Here is a 12,398-nt window from a genome sequence, read left to right on the forward strand (position 1 = left end):
TGAGCCACCGCGCCCGGCCTATTTATATATTTTTGAGATGGAGTTTTGCTCTGTCGCCCAGGCTGGAGTGCAATGGCCTGATCTTGCCTCACTGCAACCTCCGCCTCCCGGGTTCAAGTGATTCTTCTGCCTCAGCCTCCCGAGTAGCTGGGATTACAGGCATGTGCCACCACACTTGGCTAATTTTGTATTTTTAGTAGAGACGGGATTTTATTGTTGGTTAGGCTGGTCTCAAACTCCTGACCTCAGGTGATCCACCAACCTCAGCCTCACAGAGTGCTGGGATTACAGGCGTAAGCCCTGGCACCCGACCCAGCTCTATCCTGATAAAAGTGATATTTGAGTTGAGAGACAGATGACAAAGGAATTATTAAACACTGCTGTTAGTGACGTGGTAGGGGAGCACTTTCGGAGGGTAAACCTCCTAAGTCTTTGAAAAGATAAGGCTTGGCTACAGTTAACATATATAAATCAATAATAGAAATCAAATACAGTAAACTAGCATATAGTCTAAGAATAGAATGGGAGAATAGTAAAGCTGTAGGTTGAACTGACTTGAAAACAGGAAAGAGGAACTATTGGCGTTGGTAAAATCTTCACTCACCCAGTTTTGGTAAATGAAAGTCACAAAAGTGAGAGATTGTGATATTCATCAGTCATAATTCTAACTTGCAGCAGACTACTCAGCAGCCAAAAAAGTAGAACAAATTAATATTCATAAAATCCCATCTTAGATTTGTAATTATGCAAAAAAAATGTGGAATAGATTGGTGGCAATTTATATTACTCTGAAATTGGAGCCCATCTGTTTCATAGTTTAGCCTCTATGGTTTCTTCTGCTCCTAAAATTCTATAATTTTCACTGATCAGGGTGTTGGGATAGAGAGAGGAAAGTCATTAATCTTGAAAAAATGTAACTTGTCTTTTGCTTTTGCTATAAAGCCTCATAATTATAAACCTCACTTGGAATTGATTTGTCAGTCTTTTTTGTTGTTGTAGTTGTCAGTCTTATTTTCCGATATAGGTTAAATCCTATTATAAATAGCATAGTTTAGAAGGTTTCTAAGTTTTAGCAGGTAATATACTTTCTTCTAAGCAGTGCATGATTTAACACAATTCTGATACCACTTATGTTTTGGGACCATGATATTTTTCCATGATTTTGTTATGATTTTATTAATTTTGCACATATTTATTAAATATCCTATAGGTGCTAGGTAATGGGGATATAGTCAAACAAGGTAGACAGAATCTTGCCTTTGCTGAGTTTATTTTGGCATATGGTGTGAACACAGTGATGATATTTACATTTCTGCTTTCCATTTGTGAGTGCCAGTTAAAACATTTCATGAGTCTGTAAGAAATTAAAAAAAAAAATAGTCATTAGAATAAATGACAGACAACCCAGTATGAATTCAGTACTGATTAGCAAATGGAAGTTTTTTTTTGTGGGTCTGTAAGTAGGCATTCTTTTTGAGGAACTGCAGATAGGTATTGATACTAGGTATAGATACAGCACCCTAGGAATAGTATCAGGATTTCAATTACCCTTTTGCCTTATTCTAAGTATCTTTAGGCCACAATCCATGGAGTTGTAATAAAGGGAGAGAACAAATCTGAAACTGTAGGACAAGGCTGGGTGCTGTGGCTCATGCCTGTAACCCTTGTACTTTGGGAGGCTGAAGTGGGAGGATCACTTGAGCCTAGAGGGTTCAAGACCAGCTGGGGCAACATAGTGGGACCCTGTCTCTACAAAACATAATTTCCCAGGTGTGCTGGTGCTTGCCTGTAGTCCCAACTACTTGGGAGGCCGAGGCAGGAGGATCACTTGAGCCTGGGAAGTTGAGGCTGCAGTGAGCTGTGATTATGCCATTGCACTGCAGCCTGGGTGACAGAGTGAAGCCCTGTCTCAATAAAAGATGAAACAAAGCTGTAGGACATTGATGAATTGCTTTGCCTGGTAATTGAGACTGGGAAGTACACAAGTTTTCTTCTAAGAGCTTAGAGAATTTTGTTACATTAGACTGTTGTTGTTTGAATAGGTTAGAATACAGAGCCAAAGTAACCTGGTATTGGAGGAACCTGGTATATTATTTTAGTGGTATGTGGTATGCTAACCAATATATTCTAAAACTTTGCTACTTATAATTGTCAACATCCTGTAATGGGTTGTTTTCTTCCTCTTTTCCTCCCCCTCCTTCTTACTGTATCTTACCACAAATATGATCTTAAAGTGGATAGGATCTGCAACTGACTAAACTGTGTGGGCCATTTAGGCGCTTACAGATATTTCCATAGGGTTAATGTTAAAGATTAGTTACAGATCAATGTAACTTTTGATTAATACTATAGTTTTTTGATGATTACGATTTCCTCTGTAGCTCTCAGTTTTTATGCATACAGTATTTTTAGTTTTGCAATGAGCATGTACATTCTAGCTTACAGTGAATTTTACCTCTATTTTCATTTAGCAGACAATGTTGTGTATTTTGTTGCATTTTTGCAGTTTGGGAAAATTTAGGATTATTTGCAATTGTAATGGTGACAAATCATAAGAGGTCTTTGGTTGACATAGTGTTATGGTAGTGTTTGGCAGTGCTGCTGTTGACAATCTTCCCTAAGGCAGAGGGCTAGCTGATTACAGTAGACTAGGTTGCCTAAATTAGTGACTCTTTCCTTCCATGGACTAGACATTTTCAAATGACTGTTAAGAGAGTGACCTAATACTTCTTTTTTTTTGTTGAGGCAGGGTCTCATCCTTAGGGTTACCCAGGCTGAGGTGCAGTGGCACCATCCTGGCTCATTGCAGCCCCGACTTCCCGGGCTCACGTGATCCTCCCACCTCAGCCTCTGGAGTAGCTGGGAATACAGGCACACCACCACGTCTGGCTAATTTTTTGTATTTTTAGTAGAGGCAGGGTTTCAACATCTTGCGCAGGCTGATGTCGAACTCCTTGGCTCAAGCGATCCACCCTCCTCCACCCTGCAAAGTGCTGGGATTATAGGTGTGAGCCACTACACCTTGCCGACACATCTTTTCAGTACTTGGTTTAGAAAGTTAATGTGTTTATGATATAGATTTGCATTTTATCTGGAGCTAATATGCCAATACAGGCAGGTTCTAGTTTGGCGTTTCTCTTTTTTTTTTTTCTGAGACAGGGTCTCACTCTGTCACACAAGCTGGAGTGCAGTGGTGCGATCTTGACTCACGGCAACTTCCGCCTTCCGGGTTCACGAGATTCTTGTGCCTCATCCTCCCCAGCAGCTGGGATTACAGGGATGAGCCACCATGCCCCCATCTCTTCTCTCTCTCTCTCTCTTTTTTTGTATTTTTAGTAGAGACAGGGTTTCACTATGTTGGCCAGGCTGGTCTTGAACTCCTGACCTCAGATGATCCATCTGCCTCGACCTCCCAAAGTGCTAGCATTACAAGTGTGAGCCACTGCATCTGGCCTAGTTTGTTGGTTTTAAGCAGATTTTCAGATTTCTTCCAAAGAGGATGTTTTAAAACTTAAGCCATTTTAGTGAGTGTACGTAAGCAGTTTTCAGTATCAAGGGGTTAAAGCACAGTCCAGTATTAATAGTGAAATAGGGAAGATGCTTTAATGTTGTTGGTTTTTTTTTTTTTTTTTTTTTTTTTTTTTTTTTTTTGAGATGGAGTATCGCTCTTTCGCCCAGGAGTGCAGTGGTACGATCTTGGCTCACTGCAACCTCCTTCCCCTAGACCCGGGTTCCAGCGATTCTTCTGCCTCAGCCTCCCAAGTAGCTGGAATTACAGGTGCACGGCACCACACCTGGCTAATTTTTGTATTTTTAGTAGAGACAGGGTTTCACCATGTTGGCCAGGTTGGTCTCGAACTCCTGATCTCAGGTGATCCGCCCACCTTAGCCTTCCAAAGTGCTGGGATTACAGGTGTAAGCCACCGTGCCCTGCCTGCTTTAATATTTTAAATGACCTTTTTTTTTTCCCCTCACTTTTCAGAGAATTTTATGTGAACTAGTGTCATGTGTTCTGATTCTGTTCACACACATCTTAAGGGCAGTAGAGAAGTTGTCTTCTCCCTCTCTCTGGATTCCATGACTATTGCTTCTTTTCAGTCAGATTTCCCAATTTGCAAAAGCTGTCGAATTGTGTATCTTTTCTGATTAGGAACATGAGAAGTGGTTATACTTTTGACACTAGATTCACGCTTGGAAGATGCCTCTTTTGTTTCATTACAGAAAGGAGTGTGGAATGGTTTTTCAAAAGAGCATGAAGGCGGGTTTGTGAGCCAAGATCGCTCCACTGCTCTCCAGCCTGCCGAGACTCCATCTCCAAAAAAAAAAAGGCTCTGGGAAATCTTATAATAAATAAAGACATTAAACTTTGATGGGGAGAGATTGCAGCTTAATATTATATGGTATTGCCAAACAGAGATCTTTGATTATTCCAGCCTAATGAGAAACAAGAGAAGGGGACGAGCAGTGGTTTGGTATCAACCATGGGTTCAGATCTTAACTTAGCCTCCAATGGTAGGGCCTGGAAATTTTTAGAAAATCTCTTTCTGCCCGTGAGTTCACATCTTTAACACAGAGATAATAATAAGTGATTAAATGAGAGACCTAATACAATGCATTGTTCAGAGCAGGCTTTCTCTAAAAAGTTACCTGTTCACTAACTTGCCACACCACAAAGGACAAAATCATAAATCTTACATTAGGATTTGCATAAATGCAAGAAACATGACATTCCTCCTGCCCAGTGTTAGGATTAGAAGAAGAGTATGGTAGAACCTTCAGGGGAGTTTCATTATTTCTTTTGAGGGGCTAGAATAATGCTGAAGTTATTAATTCAGACTTAGCTGTAGTTGTTTCCTTCTATTTTTAAAAGGTTTTATTACATAAGTTTTGTGAATTAAGTTGCTAATGCTATAGAAATTAAGTATCTGAAATTTGCCTCTCTGCCTCCAGATTCCCTGATGGCTGGGGATAGAGTTTTCCTGGGTCATTCATTGCTAAATTCTCAATTAAGTCTAGCCTAGGGTCTAACACATTGAACAAATATATTTGTTCAATGGATGAATGTTAGGATGATGTTATTAGTCTGTTATCACACCGCTATAAAGAACTACCTGAGACTGGGTAATTTATGAAGGAAAGAGGTTTAATTGACTCACAGGTCTGCAGGCTGTACAGGAAGCATGGCTAGGAGGACTCAGGAAACAAACATGGCAGAAGGGGAAGTATGCAAGTCTTCACATGGCGGCAGGAAAGAGAGAAGTGGGACGTGCTACACACTCTCAAACAACCAGATCTCGAGAGCTAATGAGAACAACAAGGGGGACATCTGCCCTCATGATTTAGTCACCTCCCACCAGGCTCTTTCTTCAACATGAGGGGATTACAGTTTGACATGAGATTTGGTTGGGGACACAGAGCCAAATGATAGCAGATGATACCATGACTCAATAAGATTTGAAATTGAATGTACTGCTAGTTAATTGTTTAGTCAAGTAATACGTTATATGACTTTTATTTATGGTATTAACCATTAAGAAAAAGGATGCTTCTTTGCTTGATACAACTGCCAGTAGAAGAGAATGTTTCTTGCCTTGGTTCCTTGAGTGAGAACGTTGAGTAAATGCAGTAAATGCAAGTTGGATTGATTCCAAAGAGTACATAACATTTTTTAAACCTGAAAGAAAATTTTTTTTTTTTTTTTAGATGGAGTCTCGCTCTGTTGCCCGGGCTGGAGTGCAGTGGCCTGATCTCAGCTCACTGCAAGCTCCGCCTCCCGGGTTTACGCCATTCTCCTGCCTCAGCCTCCCAAGTAGCTGGGACTACAGGCACCCGCCACCCCGCCCGGCTAGTTTTTTGTATTTTTAGTAGAGATGGGGTTTCACCGTGTTAGCCAGGATGATCTCGATCTCCTGACCTCGTGATCTGCCCGTCTCGGCCTCCTAAAGTGCTGGGATTACAGGCTTGAGCCACCGTGCCTGGCCAACCTGAAAAAAAATTTTAGGCAAGTGAATATTAAGCACCATTAAAATGAAAATTTTATGAAAATTTATCCTATTTTCACCACTTTTAAATAAATTCACATTTATTGTTGGAAAACTAGGTATTTTGCTTAAATCTTAATACTTGTGTGATTTTGCTTTATGAAAAGCAGTGACTTGATATATATGATTATAAAACCACCAATGACAAGCAATTTCACATTCTAGATGCCAGCTGTTATATGTATTGGTTTGAAATTATGCTATCCTATTCTTTAGAATTATTACTTACATAATATAATTTTTTTTGTTCATCTGCTTTTAATTTTGTGATTTTGAGGTTTGTGAACCCTCTTCCTTCCTGGACTCTGCCTCCCTAACTTGCCAATCCATGCATAAATGTTTATACAGGTGCTGTAATTAGCCAATGCACTGATTCAGTAGAGTCCTTTCAGTAATATTTTGTCTTTATTTTTGTTTTGTTCATAATTATTCCCAAATGACCTTAATTATAAAATGTCCAAGAGAAACTTCCTTATCCATTTTTGCATATTCCATTAGCAGTATCCTTGGAATAAGATTTTGTTATAAGCCTGTTTGTATCTGGGGAAGTTGGTCATTTGTTAGGAATAAGGGATTCATTCAGTCTAAAATTGGCCTTCATTTGTCCTTTCATTTTATCTTATTGAGCCAATTTATTCAGTAATAGGAAATTCAGTAAATAATCATAGGCTCTAACCCTCATTTTCAAAACAAGGTAAAATTTGGAGGTGGCTTAACCTAGATGTAACAAGTACATGTTTGGATTTCAGATATACCTGGGTTCCCTATTTCTAATCTGCCACTTAGGTGGCTTTGGGCAACTGACATCTTTGAATCTCACTTTTCTCATTTGCAAATTGGAATTACTATATTAAACTTATCTCATAGGGCTCGTCTTAGGATCAGGTAGAATACTGTGTATAAAATACCAAATGTGCCTCTTGGAAACTTGCTATTAATAATCAGCCTGTGTTCCTATGGAGTATCCTACATAATAAAATTCTAAAAGAGTTTGTGTACAGAATGAGGAAAGAGAAAAAAAATCTTGACTATCCTTAAACCCCTGGTATTTAGATATTCTAGATAACTCTGTGGGTAAGGATTTGATATTGTTTTTTGTTTTTTTTTTTTTGAGACAGAGTCTCGCTCTGTTGCCCAGAGTGCAGTGGTGCAATCTTGGCTCACTGCAACCTCCACCTCCCAGGTTTAAGCGATTGTCCTGCCTTGGCCTCCCAAGTAGCTGGGATTACAGGTGTGCGCCATCACGCCTGGCTAATTTTTTTGTATTTTTAGTAGAAATGGGGTTTCTACTAAATGTTGGCCAGGCAGGTCTCCAACTCCTGATCACAAGTGATCTGGCAAAGTGCTGGGATTATAGGCGTGAGCCACCGCGCCTGGCCTGATACTGGTTTATTGCCTAAAGCTTCACATTTTAAAGGATATGACATGTTGACAAAAATGTTTAAAAGCCTAATTAAAGCATAATATAATTATCTTCTTTTATTTATTTTGAGACAGAGCTTCACACTGTCTCCTGGAGTCACTGTCACCAGGAGTCTCATACTATCGCACAAGCTGGAGTGCAATGGCGTGATCTCGTTTGCCTCCTGGGTTCAAGTGTTTCTCCTGCCTCAGCCTCCCAAGTAGATGGGATTACAGGTGCCTGCCACCATGCTGGGCTAATATTTTGTATTTTTAGTAGAGACTAGGTTTCACTGTGTTGGCCAGGCTGGTGTCAAACTCCTGACCTCGTGATCCGCCCTCCTCAGCCTCCCAAAGTGCTGGGATTACCTTTAAATGTTTTAACCATTTTGACAAAATATTTAAAATGTGATATATCTCTCCTTTTAAAAATAGAGTACTGTCACTAGCTTTAGACTGTTTTTAAAACTTACCCTGTGTTTAACTGTTTTATCATTGAATTTCTTATCTGCTGTAGACTTGTTACTGATAACAAAATCACAGTTATTTAATGGGGATGATGATGGAGGCCTCTGTTATCTCACTTATTTACTCCCTGAGACACAAATTTTACTTCCTAAGACTGCTTTCTGATTATTGGCTTGTTGTAGACAGTTTAATTCTGTTTTGATGAGATCTTTCTGTATCTTTTTGATAATGTTAGACTTTCAAAATTTAGTGTACAGAGTATAGAAAGTCAGAGAGCTTAGCATAGTGTTCGGCCAAATAGGCATACGATAGTTTCTAGTTGTTATTCTGTTGAGGCAGGATGATAATAAATTATACTTTATAAAGGGTTCATAGTCATAGTTTCATCTTAAATTTACCATTTATATATTTTTTCTATAATATGAAATAATTACCATGAATTTTTTTGGGTAAAGTGATAATCTTCTAAATTTTGATTTGTGTACACATACAATTTGTGCACATACACACTTTGTCATTTTATATATGTGTTTGGATCATTAGATAACTTTAAGATGTTCAGGAATTTCCAGAATAACTATGTAGCATTGCATTTTATTGGGTTAATATACTCAATCTGCCTTTTTTTTTTTTTTTTTTTTTTGAGTTGGGGGTCTCACTCTGTCACCCAGGCTGGAGTGCTGGTATGATCTCAGTTCACTACAGCCTCCACCCACCCTCCCGGCCCAAACAATCCTCCCACCTCAGCCTCCCGAGTAGCTGGGACTATAGGCGTGCACCACCACACTTGGCTAATTTTTTGTATTTTTGGTTTTGCCATGTTGCCCAGGCTGGTCTCAAACTCCTGAGCTCAAGTGATCCGCCTACCTCAGCCTTCCAAAGTGTTGTGATTATGGGTGTGAGCCTGACCACAAGCTGCCTTTCTATTTTACAAAAATGTGATTTCTCAAAGGGGTCATTAAAGTAGGAATTTTAAAGTAATTCAACTTGTTTTGAAGAGCTGGTCGTATATGTACTGACTTTATTAATTGCATTTTTTTTTTTTTAAGAGATGAGGTCTTGCTATCTTGCATAGGCGAGATTGTGGTGGCTATTCACAGGTATAATCATAGTGCACAGGAGCCTTGAACTCCTGGGCTCAAGTGGTCCTCTGGCCTCAGCCTCCCAAGTAGCTGAGACTAATAGTGCATACACACACACTATGCCCAGCTTATCAATTTTTGAGATAGATATTTCTTCTATTTTTTAAGCTGATTCTAATCTTTCTTTTTTTTGAGACAGAGTCTCCCTCTGTCCTGTTGCCCAGGCTGGAGTGCAGTGGCGTGATCTGGGCTCACTGCAACCTCCGCCTCCCAGATTCAAGCGATTCCCCTGCCTCAGCCTCCTGAGTAGCTGGGATTATTAGCTTGCGCTACCACACCCAGCTAAATTTTTGTATTTTTAGTATAGATGGGGTTTCGCCATGTTGGCCAGGCTGGTCGCAAACTCCTAGCCTCAGGTGATCCTCCCGCCTTGGCCTGCCAAAGTGCTGGGATTATAGGCATCAGCCACTGTGCCCAGCCTGATTCAGTTCTTTTTTGAAAAGCAATTTTGATAGAGGTAAGATACAAATAGAAATTATTTCATTGATTAGAAATTAAAACAGTATTTTAATATGATTCCATAGCAAAGTATAGGCCCATTGGAATGTGAATTCGTATTGGAGGTGTGATGTCAAGAGGTGGGAGATGAGGTTGTAAAGGGAGTGGAGGAAATTATTTTTAGATTAAATTTCATCATTTCAGATCATGGCTGAAAATGCAAATTATACACTATATCACTGCATTCAATTTATTTAATTTTATTTTTATTTCTATATATATTTTTATTTATATGTATATATTTTGAGACGGAGTCTCATTCTGTCGCCCAGGCTGGAGTGCAGTGATGCAACCTGTACACATAGGGTTTCGCCATGTTGACCAGGTTGGTCTCGAACTTCTGACCTCAGGTGATCAGCCTGCTTTGTCCTCCCAAAGCGCTGGGATTACAGGCGTGCGTTGCTGCAACCAGCTGCATTCAATTTAAAAAAGACATTTTAAAATTTAATATCTTGTCACTGACTTAAGCTCATAATTATATAATTTATTTGCTATCATTTGCTAATTGAATTGGTTTAGCAATAAATGGCTTAAAAGGTTAAGAAATGAGTATTGACTGGATTAGCACTGAGGGATTGTTTTATACCATGCCAGTGCTTTCTTTGTTATGGTTGTGAGATGTGAACGGTGAGGGGCAGTTTGAGATTGTAATTTGGTAGCAGTGAATTTCAGATGGGGGATTGCTGCCTCTCTGCTAATCTAGAATAAATAGCTGATTGGAGGAGTAAATACTGTTCATTGAGAAGATTTTCATATAAAGCCAGAATGATAATATTTTCAGCTTTTTCGATCGGCCTCATAGGAATGGCATATCAAGTGTAGAAGATGAGCATTGGTTGACAAATTTTTGTTGGGCCTGTTGGTTAGGAGTCATTTACTGTTTAATGCCTTCAATCACTCAGATGTCAAAGCTTTTGGCTTTAGTTTGTCATCTGAAACAAAGTAACATGAACCACAGTTTATAAAATGCAGGCCTGGGACCTGTAATGGGAATTTTATTATTCACTTTGTTGATGGTGTATTAAAGTTTCAAATTTGAAACTGGGCGCGGTGGCTCACGCCTGTAATCCCAGCACTTTGGGAGGCCAAGGCGAGCGGATCACCTGAGATTGGGAGTTCGAGACCAGCCTGACCAACATGGAGAAACCCCATCTCTACTAAAAGTACAAAATGAGCTGGGCATGGTGGTGCATGCCTGTAATCCCAGTTACCCAGGAGGCGGAGGTTGTGGTGAACCAAGATTGCCCCATTGCACTCCAGCCTGGGCAACAAGAGTGAAACTCCGTCTCAAAAACAAACAAAAAAAAGCTTCAAATTTGCCCCCTTTCACCTTGTTCTCCAAGCAGAATAGCCGTGGGGCTGAAATCCCGACTAGCCTCTGCCTGCTTTAATGTAGTTATTGTTAAATAAAATTCAGGAAGGATATACCCCAAATATTCATTTTCTGAATCTGTTCCTTGCTGCAGATTGAATCTTTTCCAAACTGCAGACTGTGACTTACTAATAGTTTGTAAAAACAATTTAGTGGATTACAAGTGTTACAAAAGAAAGGAAAAGAATAGAGAATAGTGAGCCACCACGCCCCACCCCTAGTATTTCATTGAATGCTTATATTGTACCAGAAACGTTTCTAAACTATATTCATTACATGCAACAGCTTGTTTAATTTTTTTTTTTAGCCTATCATTTGTATAAGTACTGTTGTTACCCCATTATACAGATGAGGAAACAGATCCAGTGAGACCAAGTAATCTACCCAGCCTAGTAAGTGAAGAGCCAGGATTTCAATTTAGGCAATCTTACTAGATATAGAACCTACATTATTACAATTACTATTAATTTCTTCCTAGAGCCATGTTGTCTAGGCTGGAGTACAGTGGCTATTAACAGGTGGCTTCGTAGCACAGTGCAGCTCTAACTCCTGGGCTCAAGCAATCTTCCACCTCAGTTCTTGACTAAGTGTGACAGGTCAGCTTAGATCATATATTGTCTTCAGCCAAAATAAATTGGTTGACAAATTGAATTGCATGTTTATGTACAGTTTTTCAGTATCTAGTCTTAATTTTATCCTAATATAATATAATTTGTGGAGATAATTTTTTGGATTATGTCATTAATTAGAAGCTGTTGTCAAACAGGTATAGATTGTTTTAATCTCTTAGTAAGAATTTATAAGACTGGTCTTGGTGACTCACGCCTGTAATCCCAACACTTTGGGAGGCCGAGGCGGGCGGATCACTTGAGGTCAGGAGTTCAAGACCAGCCTGGCCAACATGGCGAAAAATCATCTCTACTAAAAATACAAAAGTTAGCTTAGCTGGGTGTGGTGGCATGCAACTGTAATCCCAGCTACTTGGGAGGCTGAGGCAGGAGAATCTTTTGAACCTGAGAGGATTTTATTTACATATAAAATGCCCATCTGAATACTACTCTACTATGTCCTAAATTTGGCTAATATAAAAATGAAATATTTAATAGTACTTTACTTTGATAATTGTTTTTCTGAACGAAATTAAATGTACAGCTTTCTTAAAGCAACTACTAGAGAAGTTTTTTCAAACTCAGAATTTCTTTGCCTTTAGAGTCATTCTCGTAACCATAACCATAGCAAGAGAGAAAAATTCCATGGTTCTAATCATAACCACTAGATGGTGATCTTATATATTGGTGAAGCCTAAATTTTAGTGGTGTTAAAATACTGAAATGGTTGCCCAAATTAAGCAATGTGAACTCAGCAGTGCTATTTAGCACTATGAAAGGAGTGGACTGGCTGTACTCCTTACTGAAACATATGTTTTAAAGTGAGACAGGTTTCCATTTGTTTTATGGGATTTCTCCTTCCTCTTTT

This window comes from Colobus angolensis, unplaced genomic scaffold (genome assembly GCF_000951035.1).
Source record: "Colobus angolensis palliatus isolate OR3802 unplaced genomic scaffold, Cang.pa_1.0 Scaffold411, whole genome shotgun sequence".
Lineage (NCBI taxonomy): Eukaryota > Metazoa > Chordata > Mammalia > Primates > Cercopithecidae > Colobus > Colobus angolensis.